Source organism: Chenopodium album, chromosome 15 (assembly GCF_948465745.1).
Source record: "Chenopodium album chromosome 15, dcCheAlbu1.1, whole genome shotgun sequence".
NCBI classification, from domain to species: Eukaryota; Viridiplantae; Streptophyta; class Magnoliopsida; order Caryophyllales; family Amaranthaceae; genus Chenopodium; species Chenopodium album.
The window spans coordinates 111124-117123 of record NC_137848.1 but is presented as its reverse complement, the minus strand read 5'-3'; positions in this window follow the sequence as shown (position 1 = coordinate 117123).

The following is a 6000-nucleotide window of genomic DNA, read 5'->3' as shown; positions in this document are numbered from 1 at the left end:
AACCCACGCCCCCCAGAACCACCACCCACAAAACCCGTGCCACAATCACCACCCATGAAACCCACACTACCCAGTATCACCACCCATGAAACCCACGAACCCATATATAGACCCACGCCACCCAACGAACCACCAAGACCCATGCGATAGAGAATAAAACATATTCCTAGGCTAGGAATATGTTTTATACTCTATCACTCCCCTTTACATCAAAGGCCCTTTGTGCTTGAAATGCGGTTGCAGCATGGGCCCTCCACATACCCTACGCGAAATATTCCACTTGAAAGTGGGGGGTAGATTAGATTCAAACCCGTGACATTTGTATCATGCTGGCTCCGATACCATGTTATTTGGAAATACTCAGTCAAAAGCTAATTACAGCTTGTTTACCGGAATGCAAGGAAACTCCACAACTGCAGTCTTGGTGTATGTTGATGATTTGCTCAAAACTAGTAACATCAAGGAAGAAATTCAATACTCAAGACAATGTTGGCTTCTCACTTTCACATGAAAAATCTTGGGTCTCTTAGGTATTTTCTGGGATTAGAAATTAATCACACTAATAAGGGAATTTTCATATCCCAAGAGAAATACACAACTGACTAGCTGAAAGAGGAAGGGTTGTTGAATGTTAAACCCTTGAAGCTTCCCATTGATGCTCACTTGCAGCTCTCTACTGATAAAGGAACACCTCTTCCCAATCCATCTATATATCAGCAATTGTTAGGAAAGCTGATTTATCTGACAATCACTAGACTTGATATAACCTTTACTGTTCAGCTTTTTAGTCAATACATGCACTCTCCCACTTCAACTCATCTGCGAGCTGTGAAAAGACTGCTAAGATATCTAGCTGGAATAGTCTCTCAAGGTGTATTACTTACAAGTTCTTCTGCAGCACAATTAACTGCATATTGTGACAGTGACTGCCAGTTGTACAAGCTCAAGAAGATCCACCAGAGGATATTGTATTCTACTAGGCAAATCACTTGTGTCTTGGAAAGCAAAGAAGCAATCTGTGGTGGCTAGATCCCCAGCTAAGGCTGAATACAGAGCTATTGCTCTCACAGCATGTAAAGTGACCTGGATAAAATCACTTCTCAAAGATATGGGTCTCATATATCTAGGGCCTACTCTTTTGCACTATGATAATCAAGCAGCATTGGCTATAGCTGCTAATCTAGTGCTGCATGAGAGAACAAAACATGTAGAAATTGAATGTCACTATGTGCGAGACATGGTCAACTCAGGAGAGTTAATCACTCGACATGTCTCATCTCAAAATCAGCTAGCTGACATGCTCACTAAAGGCCTATTAGTCAAGCAACATCAAGCCATATTGCACAAGCTGGGTGCTCTGTCTTCTTCCAGCACACAGCTTGAAGGGGGGTAATAAAGGATATTACAGTCATTTTCTCAAGAGTATCAAAGCCTTTATTTCAGCAACGATTAGCTCAGATATTTTATGCCTTTTTGTACTGTCATGTAATTGCTAGGAAGGTTCCTTTGTCGTAGCTGTTATTTTGTTTTCAATGCAAGGATATTTTCTCCTTTGTTTTGGTGTACATAAGCAGTGTGTACTACTCTTTTGCTGTTAATGAGAAATGACTAAACATTCCTTTTACTTAAATTCTGCTCTTACATCCCCTTGCATCATTGATCCCATTTTACTCTTCAACCCACGCCACCCAATGAACCACCAAGACCCACGAAAAACCACCAACCTTAAAACAAAGAAAAACCAAACCCAAACCCAAACCACGAAAAAACACCAGCCTTAAAACAAGGAAAAACCAAACCAAACCCAAACCACGAAAAACCACCAAACCCAAATCAATGAAAAACCCAAATGTCGTAACCCTCACAAACCACCCACGAAAAGAAACAAGTCTCGCCTATCTCTAGATCTGGAATTGAAAGGTCTTCTTCTTCAATTAATGAGAATAAGTTTGAAAGAAGGAGAGAGAAATTAAAGATAATGGGGAAGATGAAGGTAAAGAAATTTGATGATAAACAGGAGAGAGAAAGATGATGGAAGAGATGGAAGAAGATGAATTAATGAGAAATTTGATGATTTTGAAAGATTATACTTCCTCCGTTCCAATAATATTGCAACAAGAATAAAATTACGTATCCCAAAGCATATTTTACTTGTCAAATATCTATTATTGTATTGGAGTAATAAAAATTATAAAAAGTTGATATTGTGAAAGTATATTATGAAACACATCTAACAAGATCCCACATGACTATATTTTGCTTAACGTATAAATCATATTATATGGTCAAACAAGAGTGATGAATAGTGCAAAAGTCCCATTGTTGCAATAATATTGGAACGGAGGAAGTATGAGTTTAATTACATAAGATTAGTTTTTAATTAATTTGGTCTCAAATATGTAATTGAGGTTATGAAGTTTGAAATAAGGGTATCTTGGTCATTTAGATAGAAAAAAGTTACTAAAAAGAAAAAGAATTGTTGCAATTAAAGCTTAGCATCCAAATATAGTAATTGTTGCAAAACAATTAACGGAGGAAGTATAAGAAATGATTAACTGAGTAGCATTTTACATGAAAGTCAAAGGATCAAGGAGTAGAGAGATGCTTAGTCCTTCCATTATCCCCCCCCTAATGGCGGGGGTTCAATTCTCATCCCTTCCCCCCCCCCCCCCCCCCCCGTGAATCTGTGATAGGAAAGGCTCCCCGTATCTTATCATTAAAAAAAATTACATGAGAATCGTGGCATATGTTTAACTATTATTTTCGATAATTATTAGTAGAAAAAAAATTATATAAAATTAATATTATGAAATACACATTGCAACTAATCCAACAGTATAATATACAACATTAAATTATTATACATGAGTTTAAAAAAAATAAGTAAAGACTAATATATAAATAGTGAGTGTCACTTAAAAAGTTAAGGTAGTATATATATATATATATATATATATATATATATATATATATATATATATATATATATATATATATCAACATTTCATAATTTAATTAAGACCCTTTTTTTAGATGGCAGGGAGGTGCCAACAAGTTCTTAAGGAACTTGTAAACTATTGATGGATCATTAAAGGCAGCTATTATGAAAAGGAACAAACTTAAAGTTAATAACGATTTGATCCATGAAGCTTATAATGATATAATGATGATCAAAGGCTTGAATTATCATGCTTTTGCTCGTATGATGTTGTGTATTATCAAAGCCTAGAATTAGGGTCGTATTTATAGGCTAAAAGGCCGAAAAAGAGATATCATGCAAAGAGTGCACCGCAGGACAATTCAATGTAACGTGATGCGGCACATTTGACAGATTTTACATGTTTTTAAAACTACCATAATAACTTTTTATCCGTAACTCAGAATAAGGCATATAATATATCATTTAAAAGATAAGTAAGTCTACTTGACAACCCAATTAGAATTAGGCCAAACGCTTTTGTAGATTTAAGATATGGCCATTTGAGTAGATTTAGGGCCGAGTTTAGGTGTTTTGCATTGCTCATATATTCTTCGTTTTAAATCGAAATTGGGCTTATAATATATCACTCATAAGTAGCCCGGACGTTGCCCCGGGTTGCTACTGTTGTAGACGTGCAATCGATAAATTTTTTTAAAGGCTTTTAAAATTTGTAATTTTCATTGTCAAACTACAATTGAGTTTTTTTTTTTAGTATATTTTTTTAATTTGAACCTTGTGATTTGCACTTATATAATTTTTTTTTACATATTAATAACATACTTGATAATTGGCTTAGATGGTGAATTAGTTATCGTTCTTATAAGAGGTTGAGGGTTCGATCCTCCTTATCCTAACGTTTTGCTTGAGTGATGTGGCATTGTTTAAATGATGATATAACGTCATGAGATATTGGGAAGATGATGTGGCGCAACAAAAAAAGGGACTACATCGCACATCGACGTTTTTAGCTAGGAACGTCTTTTAATATATAGTATAGGTAGATTGGAAAACTTATTTAAAGGGCTATTCAATCAACACAAGTTTGAATCAAAGTTATGGGCCAAGAAAATTAGTTTTGCTCGGTTTTGACTGTGGTCACGAAAAGAGAAAATTGGGCTCTAGTTTGTGGATTTGGGCTGGAAAAGGGTTTGAATGGATCTTTGGGCCGGGAGTGGATTGGATTAGGAGAATCAAAATAACAATGGGCTAGGAGCTTAATCTTAATTTCGATGTGCAACCTGACCAATTAAGGGTAAGAGGTCATTTATCATCAGATTTGGTTGGGGAGAAATAATTAGGTGTCTACAATTCCATAATAATTGATAGACATTGACTATTTGTACTATACATATATCAAGTTCGACTATAGATTTTTTTTTGTTAACATATTTAATTTAAAATAACTGTTATCATTCAAAATATTATTAGACATGTATTAATATAAATTTTCATAATTTCATTTATAAAAAATTTTCTTATAAAAATATACTATAATTTATATGTGAGGTTAAAGTAGCACATTGACAATTGTGCCAAGTTTGATTGTGTGAAATATTGTGGAATAAAGGTAAGTGTTTAACAAAAAAAATTTACATTCAGTATAAATAAGTTTAGTTTTGTAAAATATGTGTTAATCAATACTTTAAGATTCTAAAAAATTGATCACTTTGAATAATTTAAGTTCATTAATTTGATTCTGAGTAAATATAATTTCAATTGAGCATCACAAAGAGAGAGAGAGAGAGAGAGAGAGAGAGAGAGAGAGAGAGAGAGAGTAAAAACGGGCCTAAGGAAATCTCAACACAAGTAAATGTATCAAAAACCTTTGACATTGTTTTCGAGTTTGATGCGTGTCGACATATTATATGAAAAGTATTATAAACTAAATTTATAAATCAAATTTTCTTTCTCTTTCCTTCATTTCTTTTCGTTAACTAAATATCTATATCTATATTTATATTATAAAACATTAACCGCTTACATCATTATTTCCCTCCCTTCTTATTATCTCGCCCAAACTATTTATTTTTATATTATCTCCAAAATACCCTATAATTTAGGAAGATTATTTTCCTATTTTTTTTTTTCATTTTTTCCTTTCTCCTTCCCCTATATTCTACGAAATTATATAGTGGTGGTGTGGAGCTACCTTAAATTTTAATAAGTTGGATACATATGATTTATTTATTTGTTACTTTTTACATTCAAAATTAAAATTTGTCAATATTCATTCTAAATTAAGATAAAATATTACTCCTTGTTTAGGCAAATCTCAACAAGGACATATGAGAATCTGCTAGGTTTGAGGGGTAACAACAATCATACTACCAAAAGCATATAAAATAGCAGTAAAGCAATAATATAGCAATAGATAAGCAATGAACAAACAATAAGTAAACAGGATGAACTCTATCACGAAAAGAGAATAAGTTTTGAGATACAATACTGAATAAGGACTAGCCTCCTTCTTCAGTAGGGACGAAGCTCCGTAGGTAAATGCAGAGTAATTCTCTTATATTTAGAATATATGTGCGTACATGAATGCTCAAAATGTCTAATTACGCTTATTTATACCTAGGGATCTCTAGGGTTTACAAAGATATTCAGAATATCTTCAAAATGAGGAAGATCTTCTTGATTTATCTTCTTCCCTGTTCTGTAGGTGTATCTTTGGCAAGTATCTCCTTGATTGATATCCTTGATGCTGCTTTCCTTGTTTATTCCAATCAAGCCGTTTTGCTTATTTTTGCTGAGTTATTGCTTCTTGGACTGGTGCCCTAAATGTAATGGGTCGTATTACAATACGGGCCCAACAATTGCCCCTAATTTTTATTTCCAAGTATTTGGAAGTGAAAATTACCTAAAGAAAGCTCTAGAAAATATTTTGAATTTCAGAAATTGTTCCAACGGTTAGCAAAATAGAAAGTGGTGGCGGTTTTAAGGCAACTTCCTTGATAACTGTGAAGGGCGGTTTGTTTCCGTCTTTGGTATTTATTGGGTGTGCAGGTTATTGTCTAATC